This window comes from Saccopteryx bilineata, chromosome 4 (genome assembly GCF_036850765.1).
Source record: "Saccopteryx bilineata isolate mSacBil1 chromosome 4, mSacBil1_pri_phased_curated, whole genome shotgun sequence".
Classification (NCBI taxonomy): Eukaryota; Metazoa; Chordata; class Mammalia; order Chiroptera; family Emballonuridae; genus Saccopteryx; species Saccopteryx bilineata.
Window position 1 is genome coordinate 106,975,531 of NC_089493.1, and position 23,770 is coordinate 106,999,300.

At 43.9% G+C, this 23,770-nt stretch overlaps 1 long non-coding RNA gene across 1 annotated transcript; it reads left to right on the plus strand.

Annotated features, from left to right (window-relative positions):
• Window positions 1-807: 807 nt before the first annotated feature.
• LOC136335027 (uncharacterized) lies at window positions 808-23,770 on the plus strand. Its single transcript, XR_010731251.1, has 4 exons — window positions 808-842; window positions 11,850-12,009; window positions 12,316-12,401; window positions 23,235-23,770. It is a non-coding gene; the product is annotated as an uncharacterized lncRNA (long non-coding RNA).

Sequence of the window (23,770 nt, forward strand, 5' to 3'; positions counted from 1 at the left end):
TAACAGGCTAGTAGAAAAGAGAAGGAAACCTAGATTAAATAAGGACTGACTGAAGTTATTTATGACTAATTTTATTTATTTATTTTTTTTTTTTTTTTTTTTTTTTTTTACTGAGTCAGAGAGAGGGATAGATAGGGACAGACAGACAGGAACACAGAGAGATGAGAAACATCAATCATCAGTTTTTCGTTGTGCCACTTTAGTTGTTCATTGATTGCTTTCTCATATGTGCCTTGACCGTGGGGCTACAGCATACTGAGTAACCCCTTGCTCAAGCCAGCAACCTTGGGTCCAAGCTGGTGAGCTTTGCTCAAACCAGATGAGCCCATGTTCAAGCTGGTGACCTTGGGGTCTCGAACCTGGGTCCTCCGCATCCCAGTCCGACGCTCCATCCGCTGCGCCACCACTTGGTCAGGCTATAACTAATTTTTTACAGTAATTAAGACAGAAAACACTGAATGTAGAATGTGATGATTAAATGTCCAGTTTTTTTTTCCTTTTTCAGAAAATAGAAGCACGGGTGTCTGCTGATGAGGATCTCAAGCTTTCTGACCTTTTAAAATATTACCTAATGCCTGACCTGTGGTGGCACAGTGGATAAAGCGTCGACCTGGAAATGCTGAGGTCGCCGGTTCGAAACCCTGGGCTTGCCTGGTCAAGGCACATATGGGAGTTGATGCTTCCAGCTCCTCCCCCTTTCTCTCTCTCTGTCTCTCCTCTCTGTCTCTCCCTCTCCTCTCTAAAAATGAATAATAATAAAAAAAATTAAAAAAAGAAAAGAAATATTAAAAAATAATAATAATAAAATAAAATATTACCTAAGAGAATCTCAAGCTGCTAAGGTAATTTTATTTTTTAAAAATATTTTTTATTGGCCCTGGCCGGTTGGCTCAGCGGTAGAGCGTCGGCCTGGCGTGCGGGGAACCCGGGTTTGATTCCCAGCCAGGGCACATAGGAGAAGCGCCCATTTGCTTCTCCACCCCCACCCCCTCCTTCCTCTCTCTCTCTTCCCCTCCCGCAGCCAAGGCTCCATTGGAGCAAAGATGGCCCGGGCGCTGGGGATGGCTCCTTGGCCTCTGCCCCAGGCGCTGGAGTGGCTCTGGTCGCGGCAGAGCGACGCCCCGGAGGGGCAAAGCATCACCCCCTGGTGGGCAGAGCATCGCCCCTGGTGGGCGTGCCGGGTGGATCCCAGTCGGGCGCATGCGGGAGTCTGTCTGACTGTCTCTCCCCATTTCCAGCTTCAGAAAAATACAAAAAAAAGAAAAAAAAAAATTTAAAAAAAATATTTTTTTATTTATTGCTTTTACAGAGAAAGGGGGTAGGGGACTGAGAAATATCAATTCAATAGTTGCTTCACTTTAGTTGTTCATCATATGTGCCTTGACTGGGCAGACCCAGGGGTTTGAACCGATGACCTTCAGCGTCCCGAGTCGATGTGTATCCACTGTGCCACAACAGGTCAGGCTGCTTTACATTCTTTAATGAATTATTTAACAAAAATCATGTCTTTAAATGTTTTTAGACTCAAGGCTGTTAAAGATAATTTATCTTTTCTTAAATATAGATTGATTTTAGAGGGAGCGGAAGGGGGAGGAGAGAGAGAGAGAGACAGGGACAGGAACACAAGCTGTTCCTGCATGTGCTCTGACCTGGGATTGAACAGGCAACCTCTGTACTTTGGAATGATGCTCTAACCATCTGGACTATCTAGCCAAGGCAAGATAATTTATCTCTTGATTTTATTGACTGCCCTCCCATATGTGCCCCGACCGTGGGCCCTCAGCAGACCGAGCAACACCTTGCTCAAGTCAGCGACCCTGGGTCCAAGCTGGTGAGCCTTTTGCTCACATCAGATGAGCCCAGGCTCAAGTCGGTGACCTCGGGGTCTCAAACCTGGGTCCTCCGCACTCCAGTCCAACACTCCATCCACTGCGCCACTGCCTGGTCAGGCTTATCTCTTGATTTTAAATTATATTTTCAACTGTGAATTTGTTTCTCCTTCGAGAAATTGTAGATCAGGGAATCCCACAAAAAAGTTTGCTCTGTTGCCTGACCAGGCTGTGGTACAGTGGATAGAGCATAGACCTGGGACGCAGAGGACCCAGGTTTGAAACATCGAGGTCACTGGCTTGAGCACAGGCTCATCCGGCCTAAGCGCAGGGTCGCTGGCCTTGAGCAAGGGGTCACTGGTTTGGCTGGAGCACCCTGGTCAGGGCACACATGCATAGCAGTCTGTGAGCAACTAAAGGGACACAACTACGAGTTGGTGCTTCTCATCTCTGTCCCTGTCTCTCTCAAGAAAAAAAAAAGTTTACTCTGTAAACTTCTGATACAAAATAGTCTAAAACTTTTTTTTGCCTGACCAGGCGGTGGCGCAGTGGATACAGCGTCGGACTGGGATGCGGGAGGACCCAGGTTCGAGACCCCGAGTTCACCAGCTTGAGCGCAGGCTCATCTGGTTTGATCAAAAAGCTCACCAGCTTGGACCCAAGGTCGCTGGCTCGAGCAAGGGGTTACTCGGTCTGCTGACGGCCCGCGGTCAAGGCACATATGAGAAAGCAATCAATGAACAACTAAAGTGCCACAACGAAAAACTGATGATTGATGCTTCTCATCTCTCTGTGTTCCTGTCTGTCTGTACCTATCTATCCCTCTCCCTGACTCTCTCTGTCCCTGTAAAAAAAAAAAAAAAAAAAAAAAAAAACCAAAACTTTTTTTAATGAATTTGATATATTTATGCAGGTAAAATGCCTGCAAAAACAAAAGTAAAACCCCCAAATAATAATTGTATAGCAAAGTTCCTAATTTGGTCTGTGTAAGTCCTCTATTGAAGGTGAGAGCTCCATAAAACAAGGGTATATTTTATTTTTATTTATTTATTTTTATTTTTTTTGTATTTTTCTGAAGCTGGAAACGGGGAGAGACAGTCAGACAGACTCCCGCATGCGCCCGACCGGGATCCACCCGGCACGCCCACCAGGGGCAATGCTCTGCCCACCAGGGGGCGATGCTCTGCCTCTCCGGGGCGTCACTCTGTTGCAACCAAAGTCACTCCAGCGCCTGGGGCAGAGGCCAAGGAGCCATCCCCAGCGCCCGGGCCATGTTTCCTCCAATGGAGCCTCGTTTGCGGGAGGGGAAGAGAGAGACAGAGAGGAAGGAGAGGGGGAGGGGTGGAGAAGCAGATGGGTGCTTCTCCTGTGTGCCCTGGCCAGAATCGAACCCGGGACTTCTGCATGCCAGGCCGACGCTCTACCACTGAGCCAACCGGCCAGGGCCGGTATGTTTTATTTTAAGGCAACTCAGATTTCCTTTTGGAAATCTAAGTTGCAAAACTAAAACTCTTGCAAATCTGAAAAATGTTTAACCAAAACATTTTTTTTCCTTTTGTGTGTGTGAGAGAGACAGGAAGGGAGAGAGATGAGGAGCACCAACTTGTAGTTGCGGCACCTTAGTTAGTCATTGATTGTTTCTCATATTTCGCTTGACCCGAGGGCTCCAGCCGAGCCAGTGACACCTTGCTCAAAGCAGCGACCTTGGGCTCAAGCCAACCACCTTTGGGCTCTAGCTGGCGACCTCGAGATTTCAAACTTGGGCCGTCAATATCCCAGGTCGACCCTCTGGTCACTGCGCCACCACCTGGTCAAGCTAACAGAAACATCTTAAAAAGCATGGAAAACATTGACTCAGATACTCCAAAATCAGTGTTAATTTATGAATTGAGATTTTGCACAGAAAACTCCCATTTCTTCACCAGTGCTTTGAACAGCATTTTTTTCATTTCTCATCAAATTAGAAATAACTCTTTTAGGGACTTTAATCAAATAATCCCTTTGAGGACTTTACTTGCAAATACACAATCTATATCAAATTTTTAAAATCAAATTGTGTCTTAAACGGTTTATGATGGAGCAACCACAATTAAATGAATCATTTGCTTTTTTTTTTTTTCGTTTTTGACAACTTAGTTGTTCATTGATTTCTTTCTCATTATGTGCCTTGACCACGGGCCTTCAGCAGACCGAGTAACCCCTTGGTCAAGCCAGCGACCTTGGGTCCAAGCTGGTGAGCTGTTTTTGCTCAAGCCAGATGAGCCCGCGCACAAGCTGACGACCTCGGGGTCTCGAACCTGGGTCCTCTGCATCCCAGTCTGATGCTCTATCCACTGTGCCACCGCCTGGTCAGGCTTGAGGACTTTATATTTGTTATTTTATTATGTGTAGTTGGGGTGTGTGGTTTTTGTTTGTTTGTTTGTTTGTTTGTTTGAGAGAAAGGAGGGGAGGGAGAGTAGGGGAATGCAAGGTAGAAAGAGAGAAGCATGAGCTCATTTTCCACTTAAGTTGTATATAGTATGTACTTGTTAATAAGTACCTTTTAGAACAGAACATGGCTTTAAAAGTAAATTCAGCCTGACCAGGTGGTGGCACAATGGATAGAGCATCAGACTGCGATGCAGAGGACCCAGGTTCAAAACCCTGAGGTCACCAGCTTGAGTGCAGGCTCACCAGCTTGAGCCCAAAGGTCACTGGCTTGAAGCCTAAGGTCGCTGGCTTGAGCTAGGGGTCACTCGCTCTGTTGTAGTCCCCGGTCAAGGCACATATGAGGAAGCAATCAATGATCAACTAAGGTGCTGCAGCGAAGAATTGATGCTTCTCATCTCTCTCCCTTCCTGTCTGTCTGTCTGTCTGTCCCTGTCTGTTCCTCTCTCTGACTCTGTCTCTGTCACAAAAAAAAAAAAGTAAATTCAAACTTAATTGTAAGAATTAAAACTACACCAGCATAGCCTTGGCTAGATATCTTGGTAGGTTAGAGCATCGTTCCTAAGCACAGAGGTTGCCAGTTCAATCCCCGGTCAGGGCATATAAAGGAACAGATGATCTCGCCTCTCTCCTGCTCTCTCCCTTTCTCACTATAATATCAGTAAATAAAAATTTTAGAAATTAAAACAAAGAAACTTCACCAGAGTATCACTACATACCTTAATTAGAGTGGCTAAGTGAAAAAGTTATGACAAAAATTATAGCAACTGGAACTCTCTCATACAGTTGGTGGAAATGTGATACAACACTTAGGAAAAGTATCACAGTGTTTTTTTAATTAAACATGGGCTACCCTATGATCCAGTCATTCCAGTTTAATATTTGAAAACATATGTGCCCACAGATATTCACATCAGCTTTATTTGTAATAGCTGAAAATGGGCAACAACAACCCAAATGTCCACCAGCAGGTGAGTGGAATAACAAATTGCGGTATCACCATGCAATGGAATGTTACTCAGCAATATAAAGGAATGAACTACTCATACAAGCAACAACATGGATGAATCTCAAAAGATTGTGAAAGAAGTCAAACAATAAAGGACATAGTTTACACTAGAGTTCACTCTTAGTCCTTTACATTCTGTGGATTTTAATAAATGGATGTGTTATACATTCTGTGGATTTTAACAAATGTGTGATGATGTTATCAACCTTTATAAGTATCGTGCAGAATAGTTTCACTGCCCTAAAAATCTTTTGTGTTCCATCTATTCATCCTCCTTACCCCAACCCCTGTTGGTCTTTTTTTATTGTCTCCATAGTTTTACCTTTTCCAGAATGTCATATAGTTGGGCCTTTTCAGATTGACTCTTTTCAGTTAGTAATATGCTTGTAACTTTCCTCTATGTCTTTTCCTGACTTGATAACTCATTTCTTTTTAGCACTGAATAATATTCGGTTGTACGGATATACCAAGTTGACCTCCTGAAGTACCTTTTAGTTGCTTCCAGGTTTTGGTAGTTATGAATGAAGCTGCTATAAAATTCATGTGCAGGCCCTGGCCGGTTGGCTCAGTGATAAAGCATTGGCCTGGCGTGCAGGAGTCCCAGGTTCGACTCCCGGCCAGGGCACACAGGAGAAGCGCCCATCTGATTCTCCACCCCTCCCCCTCTCCTTCCTCTCTGTCTCTCTCTTCCCCTCCCTCAGCCAAGGCTCCATTGGAGCAAAGTTGGCCCAGGCGCTGGGGATGGCTCTATGGCCTCTGCCTCAGGCACTAGAATGGCTCTGGTTGCAGCAGAGCAACGCCCCGGATGGGCAGAGCATCACCCCCTGGTGGGCATGCCGGGTGGATCCCAGTCGGGCGCATGCGGGAGTCTGTCTGACTGCCTCCCTGTTTCCAACTTCAGAAAAAGAAAAAAAAATCATGTGCAGGTGTTTGGATGGACATGGGTTTTCAGCTCTTAAATAAACACCAAGGAGCACAATTGCAAGATGATGTGTAAAGAGTGCGTTTAGTTCTACACCATTTTGCATTTCCACCCTCACTGAATGAGAGTTGCTGTTCCTTCATATCCTTACCGGCATTTGGTATTGTCAGTGTTGTGGATTTTGGCCATTCTAACAGGTGTATGATGGTATATCACTGTTTTAATTTGCATTTCCTTGATGACATGTGATGTGAAGCATCTTTTAACATATTTATTTGCCATCTATGTATCTTCTTTGGTGAAGTGTGAGTTTAAAAAATTGGCCTGGCCCTGCCCAGATAGCTCAGTTGGTTAGAGCATTGTCCTAGTACATAAAGGTTGCAGGTTTGATCCTCAGTCAGGGTACATACAGGAATAGATTTATGTTTCTCCCTCTCTTTCCCTTCCTCTCTCTGAAGTCAATAAAGGACCTAGCCAGTGGCTAGAGTGTCAGCCTGGCATGTGGACATCCCAGGTTCGACTCCTGGTCAGGACACACAAGAGAAGTGATTATCTGTTTCTCTTCCCCTCCTGCAGCCAGTGACTTGATTGGTTCAGGCGTGGACACCAGGCACTGAGGAGAGCTCAGCTGGTCCAAGCACATCAGCCTCAGGTGCTAAAAATGGCTCAGTTGATTCAAGCATTGGCCCCAGAGAGGGGTTGCCAGGTGGATCCCAGTCAGGGTGCATGGGGGAGTCTGTCTCACTATCTCCCCTCCTCTCACTTAAAAAATCAATCACTCAATCAATCAATAAGAAGAAAATAAATAAATTCTTTTAAAATTGGTCTTTAACCCGTTGTTGTTTTTTTTTATAATTTTATTTTTTTAATGGGGTGACATCAATAAATCAGGATACATATATTCAAAGATAACAAGTCCAGGTTATCTTGTCGTTCAATTATGTTGCATACCCACCACCCAAAGTCAGATTGTCCTCTGTCACCTTCTATCTTGTTTTCTCTGTGCCCCTCCCCACCCCCTATCCCTCTCCCATTTCCCCCTCCCCCCCCATAACCACCACACTCTTATCAATGTCTCTTAGTTTCACTATTATGTCCCACCTACGTATGGAATAATACAGTTCCTGTTTTTTTCTGATTTACTTATTTCGCTTCGTATCATGTTATCAAGATCCCACCATTTTGCTGTAAATGTTCCGATGTCATCATTTCTTATGGCTGAGTAGTATTCCATAGTGTATATGTGCCACATCTTCTTTATCCAGTCATCTATTGATGGGCTTTTTGGTTGTTTCCATGTCCTGGCCACTGTGAACAATGCTGCAATAAACATGGGGCTGCATGTGTCTTTACGTATCAATGTTTAACCCGTTTTTGAGTTGTTCATTTTCTATTGTTGAGTCATTAGAATTCTTTGTGTATTTTATTTTATTTTTTCTTTTTTTTTTTTTTTTCTTTTTTTTTGTATTTTTCCGAAGCTGGAAACGGGGAGAGACAGTCAGACAGACTCCCGCATGCACCCGACCGGGATCCACCCGGCACGCCCACCAGGGGGCGACGCTCTGCCCACCAGGGGGTGATGCTCTGCCCCTCCGGGGCATCGCTCTGCCGCAACCAGAGCCACTCTAGCGCCTGGGGCAGAGGCCAAGGAGCCATCCCCAGCGCCCAGGCCATCTCTGCTCCAATGGAGCCTCGGCTGCGGGAGGGGAAGAGAGAGACAGAGAGGAAGGAGGGGGTAGGGGTGGAGAAGCAAATGGGCGCCTCTCCTATGTGCCTTGGCCGGGAATCGAACCTGGGTCCCCCGCACGCCAGGCCAACGCTCTACCGCTGAGCCAACCAGCCAGGGCCTATTTTATTTTTTCTTATAGAGACAGAGAGAGAGAGTCAGAGAGAGGAATAGATAGGGACAGACAGACAGGAACGGAGAGAGATGAGAAGCATCAATCATCAGTTTTTTGATGCGGCACCTTAATTGTTCATTGATTGCTTTCTCATATGTGCCTTGACTGTGGGCCTTCAGCAGACCGAGTAACCCCTTGCTTGAGCCAGCTACCTTGGGTCCAAGCTGGTGAGCTTTTGCTCAAACCAGATGAGCCCACGCTCAAGCTGGCGACCTTGGAGTCTTGAACCTGGGTCCTCTGCATCCCAGTCCGATGCTCTATCCACTGCGCCACCGCCTGGTCAGGCTCTTTGTGTATTTTAGATAGCAGTATTTTTTTGTGTGTGTGAAAAAGAGAGACATAGATAGGAAAGGAAAGAGATGAGAAGCATTGACTCGTAGTTGTAGCACATGAATTGTTCATTGATTGCTTCTCATATGTGCCTTACCTTGGGGGAGGCAGTGACCCCTTGCTCAAGCCAGCAACCATGGGGTCATGTCTGTGATCCCACACTCAAGCCAGCAACCTTGGGGTTTCATAACGAGGTCCTCAGCATCCCAGGCCAACGCTCTATCTACTGTGCCACCACTTGGTCAAGTAGTATTGTGTTTTTAATTTCCAATTTCACTTGTTCATTGCTGGTATATAAGAAAATACTTGATGGTCCTGGCTGTTTGGCTCAGTGGTAGAGCATCAGCCTGGTGTGTGGAGGTCCCAGGCTCAAATCCCGGTCAGAACACACAGATGTGACCATCTGCTTCTCCACCCTTCCTCTTCCCCCTCTCCCCTCTCTCTATCTTTTCCCCTCCCACAGCCAAGGCTCCGCTGGAGCAAGTTGACCCAAGTGCTGAGGATGGCACCATGGCCTCTCCTCAGGTGCTAAAATGGCTCTGGTTGTATTGGAGCAATGGCCCCAGATGGGCAAAGCATTGCCCCCTAGTGGACTTGCCCAGTGGATCACAGACGGGCACATGCAGGATTCTGTCTCTTTGCCTCCCCAATTCTCACTTCAGAAAAACATACCAAAAAAAAAAAAAAGATATGTGAAAAGACGGCTTGACCTGCGGTGGCGCAGTGGATAAAGCCTCGACCTGGAATGCTGAGGTCACTGATTCAAAACCTCAAGCTTGCCTGGTCAAGGCACATATGGAAGTTGATGCTTCCTGCTCCTCCCTCCTTCTCTCTCTTTCTCTCCCCCCCAACTGAATAAATAAAATCTTTTTTAAAAAAAAAAGAAAAATGAAAAGACAACCCACAGATTAGAAGAAAATACTTGTAAGTTATGTGAGTCCCTATAAATGACTGGCATCCAGAATATATAATATAAAGAACTCTTATAATTGAATGAAAATACAAATAACTCAATTAAAAAATGAGCAAAGGCCTGACCAGTCATGGTGCAGTGGATAGAGCATCAACCGGGGACACTAAGGACCCAGATTCAAAACCCCAACATTGCCAGCTTAAGTATGGGAACATCCGGTTTGAGCTCAGGATCACTGGCTTGAAGCCCAAGGTGGCTGGCTTGAGCCCAAAGGTTGCTGGCTTGAGCAAAGGGTCAATGGCTCAGCTGGAGCCCCTCCCACCATCAAGGCTTATATGAGAAGCAATCAATGAACAGCTAAAGTGCCATAATTACAAGTTGATGTTTCTCAAATCTCTCTCCCTTCCTCTCTCTCTCTTTCCCCCGCCCTCTTAAAAAATGGGAGATGGGAGGCAAAGGACTTGAACAAGCATTTCTCCAAAGAAGATATACAAATGGTTAATGAATACATAAAAAGATGCTCAACATAATTAGCTGTCAGAGAAATGCAAATCAAATCCACACTGAGGTATCACTTCATACCCTCTAGGTAGCTTTAATCAAAAAGACAAGTGTAGACAAGATGTGGAGTAATTGTAACATTCACACAGTGGCAGCCACTTTGGAAAACAGTCTGGTAGTTTCTCAATATATTTATATTTAATGTCAAGTTACCAAATGAGCCAGTAATACAGCCCCCTAAGTAATGAGATATGAGAGAAATGAAAAAGTTAAATAAGTAAATAAATGAAAACATGTCCTCACAAAAACACATGCACACACACAAGCATTACTTGTATTAGGCAAAAAAAAAAATGGAATCAAACCTAAATGATGGATGGATAAGTCAATGCGGTAGATTCATACAACGAAATAATATTTAGCAATAAAAAGGAAGGAAGGTACTGATTCATGCTGTAATGTGGCTGAATTCTAAACATTAGACTAAGTTACAAAAGCCATTCATATTGTATGATTTATTTTTTGTATTATTTTTATTGATTCATTTTGGAGAGGGGAGAGAAGGGGGTTGGAGCAAGAAGCACCAACTCCCGTATGTGCCTTGACCAGGCAAGCCCAGGGTCTTGAAGCAGCAACCTCAGTGTTCCGGGTTGATGCTTTATCCACTGCGCCACCACAGGTCAGGCTGTATGATATATTTTTTAAGAGAGAGAAGAGGGAAGGAGGAGAGAGAGAGAAGCATCAACTTGTTCCACTTAGTTGTGCACTCATTGATTGCTTCTCATACATGCCCTGTGGCTTGAGCTGGTACCTTTGGAATCAGGCTGGCATTGCTGGGATGGAACCAGTGACCTCGGCGCTCCAGGCTGACCTATCCACTGTGCCACTGGCCAGGGCCATATGTTTTTTGTTGTGTGTCCTTTTTGTTTTGTTTTGTTTTGTTTTTGACAGAGACTGAGAGAGGGACAGATAGGGACAGACAGACAGGAAGGGAGAGAGATGAGAAGCATCAATTCTTCATTGGGGCACCGTAGTTGTTCATTGATTGCTTTCTCACATGTGCCTTGACCACAGCAGAGCGAGTGACCCCTTGCTCAAGCCAGTGACCTTGGGCTGCCGGCCAGCGACCTTTGGGCTCAAGCTAGCAACCCCGCGCTCAAGCTGGTGAACCCACGCTTAAGCTGCAACCTCAGGGTTTCGAACCTGGGTCCTCCGCATCCCAGTTCGAAGCTGTATCCACTGCGCCACCACCTGGTCAGGCTGATTTCATTTTTTAATGAAATGGCCAGCATAAGCAAATCCATACAGACAGAAAGCATTAATGATTGAGGGTGGGAGGTGAGGATGGAGAGTAACTATTAATGGATATAGGGTTTCTTTTTGGGTGACAAAAGTGTTTCAGAATTGGTTGTAGCGATGGTTAAACAACTCTGCAAGCACCTAAAAACCACTGAATTGTGCACTTCGAGTGAGTGAGCTACATGGTCTGTGCATTATATCCCAATAAAGCTGTTATTAAAATGACAGAAGCGTCACCCTGTCCAGAATGTCCCAATACACAGAGGTTGCTGGCTCAGTCCCTAGTGAAGGCACATTCAGAAACAGAGCAATGTTTCTGTCTCTCTCTCTCTCTCCCTTCCTCTCTCTGAAGAAAATCAATAAAATTAAGAAACAAAGTACAGAAATGTTTACTCTGTGATGGTGAAGTGGGTAACGCATCGACCTGGAATGCTGAGGTCGCTGGTTCAAAGCCCTGGGCTTGCCCGGTCAAGGCACATACAACAAGCAATCATTGAAAATCTAAAGTGAAGCAGCTATGAGTTGATACTTCTCACTCCCTCACTTTTCTCTCTCTCCTCTCTCTGTAGAGTCAATAAATAAAACATCTTTAGAAAACAAAAAACAAAAGAGTAACTAGCATGTGGTATGAGTGTTACAGTTTAGCTGGGAGGATAATTAGGCGGTGCTGGCGGTGCAATGTGCAGCCTATATTATTGTGAAATATTCTGTTTTATAGGATCTTCTCTATCGAAGATCTAGGTCGCTAGTGGATTATGAAAATGCTAATAAAGCACTGGATAAAGCAAGAGCAAAAAATAAAGATGTTCTACAGGCTGAAGCGTCTCAACAATTATGTTGTCAGAAATTTGAAAAAATATCAGCATCTGCAAAACAAGGTACTGTTATATTAACCTTTGATAAGGTATGCTTTACACTAGTATGTAAATTAAATAATTAATCCTAATGTCTTTTGTTCACAGAACTCATAGATTTTAAATTTTTTTAATTTTTTTTTTTTTTTTTATTCATTTTAGAGAGGAGAGGGAGAGACAGAGAGAGGAGAGACAGAGAGAGATAAGGGGAGGAGCTGGAAGCATCAACTCCCATATGTGCCTTGACTAGGCAAGCCCAGGGTTTCGAACCGGCAACCTCAGCATTTCCAAGTGGACGCTTTATCCACTGTGCCACCACAGGTCAGGCAGAACTCATAGATTTTAAGACAAGAAGAGTTGCAGCATTCAGAAAAAATTTAGTGGAACTGGCAGAGTTGGAACTGAAGCATGCAAAGGTAAGGTCATATTAAAGGTTTGTTCATTTAAGGAATTTACAACTTAGAAATGAATCAGTTATGAAATTGATTCCGGGGTTACTGTAAGAACTATTCCTGAATTGAAATTACTTTTTACAAGTTTATTTCACTTTCTAAAAATATTTGGTTTTAGACAGACCAGGCGGTGGCGCAGTGGACAGAGCATAGGATTGGGACACAGAGGATCCAAGTTTGAAACCCCAAGGTTGCCGGCTTGAGCGCCGGCTCATCTGTTTTGAGCAAAGCTCACCAGCTTGAGCCCAAGGTCGCTGGCTTGAGCAACCGGTCACTCGGTCTGCTTAGCCCCCCTCCCCCCGGTCAAGGCACATATGAGAAAACAATCAATGAACAACTAAGGAGCCACAACAAAGAATTGATGCTTCTCATCTCTCTCCCTTCCTGTCTGTCCGTATCTGTCCCTTTCTCTGTCTCTCTCTGTCTCTGTCACAAAATATATATGTGTGTGTGTGTGTGTATTAATTTTATTATACAGAATTTACTGCTATATTTGTTAATCCTACAATATGGTGGTCATTTTTAATTTGTATGAACTTTTTTTTTTTTCTTTTTGCATTTTTCTGAAGCTGGAAACAGGGAGAGACAGTCAGACAGACTCCCGCATGTGCCCGACCGGGATCCACCCGGCACGCCCACCAGGGGCGATGCTCTGCCTACCAGGGGGCGATGCTCTGCCCATCCTGGGCGTCGCCATGTTGCGACCAGAGCCAGTCTAGCGCCTGGGGCAGAGGCCAAGGAGTTATCCCCAGCGCCTGGGCCATCTTTGCTCCAATGGAGCCTTGGCTGCGGGAGGGGAAGAGAGAGACAGAGAGGAAGGCACGGCGGAGGGGTGGAGAAGCAAATGGGCGCTTCTCCTGTGTGCCCTGGCCGGGAATCGAACCCGGGTCCTCCGCACACTAGGCCGACGCTCTACCGCTGAGCCAAACGGCCAGGGCCTTGTATGAACTTTTAATGTCTTCATCCAATTTTTATATATATATATTTTGTTGTTGTTGTTGTTTTGTTTTGTTTTCATTTTTCCAAAGCTGAAACAGGGAGGCAGTTAGACAGACTCCCGCATGTGCCCGACCGGGATCCACCCGGCATGCCCACCAGGGGGTGATGCTCTGCCCCTCTGGGGCGTCACTCTGTTGCATCCAGAGCCATTCTAGCGCCTGAGGCAGAGGCCACAGAGCCATCCTCAGTGCCCGGGACAACTTTGCTCCAATGGAGCCTTGGCTGCAGGAGGGGAAGAGAGAGACAGAGAGGAAGGAGGGAGGAGGGGTGGAGAATCAAATGGGCGCCTCTCCTGTGTGCCCTGGCCTGGAATTGAACCTGGGACTCCTGCACGCCAGGGCGACGCTCTACTGCTCAGCTGCCGGGGTCCAGCCCCGGGGGGGGTCCAGGGGTCCCACAGGAGGAGACAGCGTCGGCGAAATCGAGTGAGAGAGCCGAATTCTTTTCTTTCTCTTTATTCTCTAGTTAGCATTTACTGCCAGGCATCTCTGCCAAATGCTAGTACAGCTCCTTTTTTATACACTTACACCAAGTTACAATTACATGGTATTAGTCATTGCTTCTGTTTCACTATGTTTACATGTTTCCAGATAACAGTTAATTTATATCTATAAACTACAAATCAGGTGGCAAATCATTCAAAGTACAACTACAAAATAATTTGAATAGCGATAACAACATTGGTAAAAAGCTTTTAAAGGATTAGTACTGCCTGACCTGTGGTGGCCCAGTGGATAAAGCATCGACCTGGAATGCTGAGGTCGCCGGTTCAAAACCCTGGGCTTGCCTGGTCAAAGCACATATGGGAGTTGATGCTTCCTGCTCCTCCCCCTGTTCTCTCTCTATCTCTCCCTCTCTCTCTCTCCCCTCTCTCTCTAATAAAAAATGAATAAATGAAATCTAAAAGAGTAAATAAATAAATAAAAATTTAAAAAAAAAAGGATTAGTACTAACTAATAACTCAACTTGACTGTTGTTGTGAGTCAAGGGGCAGAGAGAGATTAACAGACGAAATCATTAAGGATTAGCAAAGGACCACCGCTTGCTCAGGCAAATGGCCTTGAGTTTATTCAGTGTCCTAACTTTTCTCACAAGATAACAAAAGGCTTGCCCATTAAGAAATTGACATAACATTAAGAGTAACTTTTACTTAAAGATATATAGAGTGCACTGGCAAGATAGCTTAGTAGCAACATAATTTCAGAAGACATTAATTGCTATTGCTTCTATGGATGCCCCCCCATTCCTCTCATTATCAAAGAATCTTGGAAAGTATATAAATCTCATGAGAGTGTCTCACTGAGAAAGCCCAGCAACTAACTGCCTTCAGTCATAAAACAAGTCTCTTAGCAAAACATTCTTTTCTTGCTGACTGCATTCCATCCCAGGCCATGCAACGGGCCATTCCATTACTCCTTTCCTAAGATTCTATTGTCTAGTCAAATTTTATTTATTTACTATATTCACACACTAGTTAAGTTCCAACTATATTCTTCTCAGAGTGTACCACTATCTGCAGGTCAGGTAAGCAAGAAGAAAGGAAAGTTTCTCTACTCTAACACATGAAAAGGCTAGGGAGGAAAAATGATGAATTAAGTGAAGGCCGAAAGGTGCTCTGTGCACAGCCACTGCCTCCTACCCATTCACAAGTCACAATCTATCCTTTCTAACATGATTAAGAAGAAATTCTCCTACAAACTTAACCCTTTACGAGGGATATCATAGCCAGCCTCTTATGTTTACGAGCCCAGTTCAAAGGGCTTACAGGCTTTTCTGTGGAACTCACACCCTCTGTCTCATTTCCAAAGAAATCACTACGAATCTACAGGGAAAGCACAGTACTATTATCCCTGTGCCATAAATAATAGCACACACCCAGAAAAGGGAGGATATAAGGTCAGATTAATTCAAAAAGTCAAAGGGGGAAGTATCGTTGTGCCTTTCCTTTGCGGTAACTTTGTCAACCCGCAGCCATTGGTCTTCACTGCGGTGACTCTGTCAACCAGCAGCCGTTGGTCTTCTCTGCTGTGACTTTGTCAATCAGCAGTTTTTGATCTTCTTCTGCTGTGACCTTGTCAGCCAGCAGTTGTGGGTCTTCTCCTGCTGTGACCTTGTCAGCCAGCAGTTGTTGATCGGCTCCCGACACTCAGCCAACCAACCAGGGCCTTTTTTATATATTTTTTAATCTAAATTTTAATTTAAAAGATTGATCTAGCATGACCAAGTGGTGGCGCAGTGGATAGAGCGACAGACTGGGACACAGAGGACCCAGGTTTGAAACTCTGAGGTCGCCAGCTTGAGCGTAGCAAAGAATTGATGCTTCTCATCTCTCTCCATTCCTGTCTGTCTGTCCCTGTCTGTCTCTCTCTCTGTCTCTTTCTCTCTCTCTCACACACACACACACACACACACAATAGTATGTGGCACCAAAAAAGGCTAAATTTTTTAGTTTTTATTCTCTCTGTACTAATTGGTATTAATTAATATTCTGTAATTATAATTATTTAGGTAGTTATGAATTTACCTCTATATTATCATCAACCATTATGTCTCCATTTTATCTATGAAGAGTATAAGAATTATCAAATTCCTCATTAAAATCAAGAAAAAGTTTTGATAAGTTTGGCATGATATATATATTTACTGAACCCTGGGTTGGTTTCTAATGTTCACTGTTTTTGTTATTTTCTTTGTTTGGTTATTTATTTGTTATTTTTTGAGAGAGAACAGAAAGGACAGGAAAGGAGAGAGGGGGAGAAGCATCACCTGGTAGTTGCTTTCACTTTAGTTGTACATTGAGCTTCTCGTACCAGGGCCATGTCAGTGTTCCCCTTGCTCAAGCCAGCGACTCTGCACTCAGGGCCAGCAACCTCAGGGTTTTGAACTGGAGACCTCAGTGTTCCAGGTCCACGTTCTATTCACTGTATCACCACTGGACATGATGTTTTTGTTATTTTTATTTATTTATTTTTGTGTGTGTGTGTGTGTGTTTTTCTTAAGTGACAAGCAGGGAGACAGAGAGAGAGACTCCCACATGTGCCCAACTGGGATCAACATGGAAAGCCCACTAGGGGTCAATGCTCTGCCTATCTGGGGCCGTTGCTTCGTTGCAACTGGAGCCATTTTAGTGCCTTAGGCGAAACCATGGTGCCATCCTCAACACCCGGGGCCAGCTTGCCCCAGTGGAACTTTGGCTGCAGGAGGGGAAGAGATAGAACGGAGAAAGGGAAAGATGGAGACGCAGATGGGCATTTCTCCTGTGTACTCTGACCAGGAATTAAACCGGGGACATCCAGGCCAACACTCAACCACTGAGCCAACCAGCCAGGGTCTGTTTTTGTTCTTTTTAAAGAAGTTATAGCCTGACCAGGCAGTGACGCAGTGAATAGAGCATCAGACTGGGATGTGGAGGACCCAGGTTCAACACCCCGAGGTCGCCAGATTAAGCACGGGCTCATCTGGTTTGAGCAAGGCCACCAGCTTGAGCCCAAGGTCGCTGGCTTGAACAAGGGGTCAGTTAGTTGGTCTGCTGTAGCCCCCCGATCAAGGCACATATGAGAAAGCAATCAATGAATAACTAAGGTGCTGCAACAAAGAATTGATGCTTCTCATCTTTCTCCCTTCCTGTCTGTCTGTCCCTCTCTGTCTCTCTGTCTCTGTCACAAAAATATAAAATAAAATATACTAAAATAATAATTTTTAAAAACTAAAATAAAAAATAAAGAGGCTATAAACTATCAAAGGTTCTGTTCTAAAGCAACAAAGGGTTGGCGGCCTGACCTGTGGTAGCACAGTGGATAAAGCGTCGACCTGGAACGCTGAGGTCGCCAGTTCAAAACCCTAGGCTTACCGAGTCAAGGCACATATGGGAGTTGATGCTTCCTGCTCCTCCCCCCTCTTTCTCTTTCTCTCTCTCTCTCTGTCTCTCTACTCCACAATGAATTAAAAATTTTAAAAATGAAATAAAAAAGAAAGGGTTGGCAATATAGCCTATGAACCAGGAGTGACATTTCTGTTTTTATTTTATTTTATTTTTTTATTATTATTATTTTATTTTTTTACAGAGACAGAGAGAGAGGGATAGATAGGGACAGACAGACAGGAACGGAGAGGGATGAGAAGCATCAATCATCAGTTTTTTGTTGCGACACCTTAGTTGCTTATTGATTTCTTTCTCATATGTGCCTTGACCATGGGGCTACAGCAGACCAAGTAACCCCTCGCTCACCCAGTGACCTTGGTCCAAGCTTTGCTCAAACCAGATGAGCCTGTGCTCAAGCTGGCGACCTTGGGGTCTCGAACCTGGGACCTCCGCATCCCAGTCCGACGCTCTATCCACTGCGCCACCGCCTGGTCAAGCACATTTCTGTTTTTAAATGATTATTTTAAAAACACGTCCCTGCCCTGGCTAGCTAGCTCTGTTGGTTAGAGCATCACTCCACAGCACGAAGGTTGCTAGTTCAATCCTCCCTCTACCCCAGTAGGGTACATACAGAAACAGATCGATGTTTCTGTCTCTCCCTCCCTCCCTTAAATCAATAAAATAAACATTTTAAAAAATAAAACATAGCCTCACCAGGTGGTGGCGCCACACATAGGGCATCAGACTGGGATATAGAGGACCCAGGTTCGAAACTTTGAGGTTGCCAGCTTGAGCGTGGGCTCATCCGGCTTGAGTGCATGCTATCCAGCTTGGGCATGGGTTTGCTGGCTTGAGCATGGGATCATAGGTGTGACCCCATGGTCGCTGGCCTTAGCAAGGGGTCACTCACTTTGCTCTAGCCCCCTGGGTCAAGGCACATATGAGAAAAAAATCAGTGAACAAGTAAGGTGCCACAACGAAGAATTGATGCATCTCATCTCTCTCCCTTCCGGTCTGTCCCTCGCTCTGTCTCTTTCTCTGTATCACACACACACAAAAAAAGTTAAAAATATTTCATGATGTGATAATTATATAAAATTTGAATTTAATCTATAAATAAAATGTTATTTGAATATAGTCAGCTCATTCATTAAGCTTTGTCTATGATTGCTTTCACAGTACTTTAGAAAAAGGGAGCCTGACCTGTGGTGGCGCAGTGGATAAGGATGTCGACCTGGAACGCTGAGGTCGCCAGTTCGAAACACTGGGTTTGCCTGGTCAAGGCACATATGGGAGTTGATGCTCTCTGTTCCTCCCCCCTTCTCTCTTTCTCTCTCTGTCTTTTAAAAAAATTATGTTAAAGCAAAAAAGTGAGTAACTGAAAGAGACCAGATGTCTCTTAAAGTCTAAAATATTCGCCTGACGTGTGGTGGCACAGTGGATAAAGTGTCAACCTGGAAACACTGAGGTTGCCGGTTCAAAACCCTGGGCTTGCCTGGTCAAGGCACATATGGGGGTTGATGCTTTCTTCTCCTCCACCCTCTCTCTCTCTCTCCCCCCCCCTATAATGAATAAATAAAATATTTTTTAAAAAGTCTAAAATATTCACTGTTTAGCCCTTGATAGGAAAACCTTGCTGACTCCTTGTAAAGGTTGATGTCAGCCTCTGACTTCCAGATTTTGTACTTCTTCAAATTCTTTCCGAAGTATGCTGTGTTCAGTTTTCTGATAGCTCTTCCAGCCCGGTGGCTTTTAAGTGGAGGTGGTTTTTCCTCCCGGGAGATATTTAGCCATTTCTGGAGACATTTGTGGATGTCACAACTGAGATGGGTAGATTGCTACTGGCAGAGGCCAGGGATTCTGCTGAGCACCCACAATGCACAGGGCAGTCTACACAGGAAGGATTGTACAGTCCAAAAGATCAAGGTTGCCGAGGTTGAGAAACTCTACTCTGTTTAAGATGTCTTTATGATTTTGTAAATCTGAACAGAATCTCATTTTGGTCTCAGAATCCACCTAAGTTATTCCAGAAAGACTAGATAGTTAAATTCACAAGCAACATGGTTTGAAACTACCTTTGAATTTCATTTATTATAACTGGGATATGTGCCATCACATAATTGAAATCTTGTAACAGAAAACTAGATAGGTTACATTTGTGTCCTTGAAAATAGTCTCAAATGTATAAGGGTAGTAAAAAAAAGTGATCACACCAACTAAGGGTGTGAAGCGAGTCCTCGTATGCCATGCTGGTGACTTGTGGGTTGGTGCACACCCTTTTGGAGTGTGTCAAAGTGCAGGGTATGCATCTTTTGACTCAGCAGTCAACTTGAGGAATATAACTTTAAGAAGATAATTTCAGGCCCTGGCTGGTTTGCTCAGTGGATAGACTGTCGGCCTTGCATGCAGACGTCCCAAGTTCCATTCCTGGTCAGGGCACACATGAGTAGCGACCATCTGCTTCTCTTCCCCTCCCTCTATCCCCTCTCTCCCTCTTCCCCTCTCTCAGCCAGTGTCTCAGTTGGTGTGAGCACCACTGAGGGATAGCTCGGTTGATTGGAGCATCACCCCAGACAGGGTTGCCTGGTGGATCCCGGTTGGGGTGCATGCAGGATAATTCTAAAAACATAGGCTTGCCTGACCAGGCGGTGGCGCAGTGGATAGAGTGTCGGACTGGGATGCCGAGCACCCAGGTGCGAGACCCCAAGGTCGCCAGCTTGAGCGTGGGCTCATCTGGTTTGAGCAAAAGTTCACCAGCTTGCCTGACCTGTGGTGGCGCAGTGGATAAAGCGTCGACCTGGAAATGCTGAGGTCGCCGGTTCGAAACTCTGGGCTTGCCTGGTCAAGGCACATATGGGAGTTGATGCTTCCAGCTCCTCCCCCCTATCTCTCTCTCCTCTCTGTCTCTCTCTGTCTCTCTCTCTCTCCTCTCTAAAATGAATAAATAAATAAAAAATAAAAAAATAAAATTAAAAAAAGTTCACCAGCTTGGACCCAAGGTCGCTGGCCCGAGCAAGGGGTTACTCGGTCTGCTGAAGGTACGCGGTCAAGGCACGTATGAGAAAGCAATCAATGAACAACTAAGGTGTCGCAATGCGCAACGAAAAACTAATGATTGATGCTTCTCATCTCTCCGTTCCTATCTGTCTATCCCTCTCTCTGACTCTCTCTCTCTGTCTCTGTAAAAAACAAAACAAAAAGAAAACCATAGGCCCAAAGTCATTTATCACTGTCGATATATTGCCAACAAATTGACAGTAACCTAAATAACCTAAAACTGTTAAATATTTATGTTATTTCAGACTTTCAGATAGTTGTAAGGAAAGTACAAGAATTTCTTGATACTTTTTACCCAGATTCCTCAAACGTTCAGATGATCCCATTTGTTTTGTCCTTCCTCTTTACACACACACACACTGTAAAAACACCTCACTTTGTCTTAAACCATTTGAGTAAATTGTGGATATGATGCCTCTTCACTCTCAAACACTTCAGTGTGAATTTTCTAAAACCAAATAATTCTCTTAAGTTTTCATTACCATAATAAAGATCAGAAACTTAATATTGGTATAATGCTTATCCAATCCACAAGCACTTAACTCACTTTTCACCAGTTTCAATAATGTCCTTAACAGCAGAAGGAGATTCAAAATAGTGTGTTGCATTCAGATCATGTCTTTTTACACTTTTTAATCTGGAAAAGTTCCTGAATCTTTGTGTTATTATGTAACATTGGACACTATTAAAAGCACTGGCCTACAGAATACCCTTTAATTTGGGCTTAAGTATTGGGTTTAGGTTATATACTTTTAGCAGAAATTCCAAAGAAGTGTGATGCTTATGTCTTCTCACTACATCATGGCAAAGCTACAATTTCACACTTTGGAATTAAGTCTTCTGCAGGGCCCTGCCTGGGTAGCTCGGTTGGAGCATCGTCCTGATACACCAAGCTTGCGGGTTCAATCCCAGGTCAGGGCACATACAAGAATCAACCAGTGAATACATGATAAGTGGAATAATCTCTCTCTCTCTCTCTCTCTCTCTCTCTCCCTCCCTCCCTCCTTCCCCCTCCTCACCCCTTCTTTCCTCTCTCGCTAAGATCAGTAGGAAAAAAATTTTTTTAAGTATTCTGCGGGGGATTGTGTAAAAATATCTCATCACTCAGTTACCAATGTCGAGTGTGGCAGCCAGTAGCCTCATGTCGCTGTCAAACACTTCAAATGTGGGTGGTGCAACTGAGGAGCTGAGCTGTTGTTGTTGAATGTTGATTCTATTGATTTTAGAGAGAGGGAGAGACAGGAAAATTGATCTGCTCTAGTATGTACCCTGACCTGAGATCGAACTGGCAATCTCTGCATTTTAGGGTGTTGGTATAACCATCTGAGCTATCCGACCAGGACATATCTGAGTTTTTATTTACTTTTTTTTTTTTTTTTTTTTTGAGACAGAGAGAGAGTCAGAGAGAGGGATAGACAGGGACAGACAGACAGGAATGGAGAGATGAAAAGCATCAATCATTAGTTTTTTGTTGCGCATTGAGACACATTAGTTGCTCACTGATTGCTTTCTAATATGTGCCTTGACTGCGGGCCTTCAGCAGACCAAATAACCCCTTGCTCAAGCCAGCAACCTTGGGTCCAAGCTGGTGAGCTTTTGCTCAAACCAGATGAGCCCGCGCTCAAGCTGGCGATTTCGGGGTCTCGAATCTGGGTCTTCGGCATCCCAGTCCTACGCTCTATCCACTGTGCCACTGCCTGGTCAGGCTTATTTACTTTTAATTAATGGAAATTTAATATTGATTTAGCTGCATGTAGCTAATGGCTACAGTAGTAGCACTGTAGTAGTATACTATTTTTATCATCTATTCATGATTTTTTGCTGAGTCAAATAGAGTTATGGTGGTTGCCAAATGGTCATTCTCTAATTCCATCATGCTGTATACATTTTGGTTGACTTTCTACTCAATGAAAGAGGTTTTCCTTCATCCCTATTTATATATTATGTAAGCTAAATATACAGGATGGGACAAAAGTAGGTTTTATAGTTGTTCATCTGTAGTTAGAATAATACAATAGCCCTGGCCTGGTAGTCCAGTTGTTTGAGTGTTGTCCCACTGAGCAAGGGCTGAGGATTTGATCCTTAGTCTGGATACATGCAGAAATCAACCAGTGAATCTGTGTTTCTCTACCGTTCTCTCTCCCTCTCTCCCCTCACCTAGAATCAATAAACTTAATATAAATACAAGAATAAACTCTGTTTCGTGTTTGCCCCACCTTGTACTTAAATTTATCTTTACACATCTCTTATTTTGGGTGCCAGTTTACATCTTTTATGAATGGGTGCTTAAGGCCTGGCCTGTGGTGGCACACTGGATAAAGCATCGACCTGGAACGCTGAGGTCTGCCGGTTCAGACCCCTGGTCTTGCCCAGTCAAGGCACATGTGGGAGTTGATGCTCAAATAAATAAAGCCTTAAAATTTTTTTTTAATTTTAAAAAATAGGTCCTTAAGTATGAATTTTATAGAACACTTTAGTTTGTAATCTTACTATTTTTATAAAAACTGCTGTAACTCTGCTACCATATATGCTAATAGCTAAAGTGAAGCGATGAGAACCTATTATACTAAAAAAATATTCACTAGTTTAACTTGAATACAAAGGGCATATTTTACCCCTCACTAGAACATGCCAAATCAAAACATTAATATTGGTCTAGATGGAAATTTACTGAAGAATCTAGTATGTGCAAATTATTGTACATTAAATTATATAATTTTATGTCTTTAAATTTTTATTTGTATATAAGTAGCTGTTCCAAAATTCTTGTATCTTAACAAATTTAGATTTATGTGATTTCTAATACTTTATGTTTTCAATGAGACTTCCGCCACACTGTTTGAACTTCATAATTTATTGATATTTTCCTTCCTTCTTAGGGTACTCTCCAGTTGCTGCAGAACTGCCTGGCAGTGTTAAATGGAGACACATAAGCCACGCTCCACCTTTGGGTTAAAAAGGGCTGCCTTCCTTCAGATTGTATTTTCGTTTTCTTAATGACGTTCGGCATTTACTGCTCACTGGAAACAAAAGAAACAGCTGACAAAGTGCATCTACTCTCCTTTTTCCTGAGAAACAGTGGGGCGGTGCGTCCACAGGCGCTGCCAGTCTGCGGGGCATGCCGCGCTTCCTGCACCTGCTGCTCCCCGGGCGGCTGTCGCTCCTCCTCTTCAAAACCCAAAATCCAATCTCTTTTTTAAGTAGTCTCTAGAACTGTTTATTTTATGAATACTATTCCTTATGGCTGCCAATCTTATTTACCTTTAAGTCGTTTCTGAATTTTCACCCTTTCAAAATATATTCTTCAAACAAGATAAAGATTTCCATTACCTTTTTTTTTTTTAATTTTTTTTTTAAACATTGTATACCACCTTAGTTCATTTGTGTATCCTGGTAAAACATCTTAATCAGACTG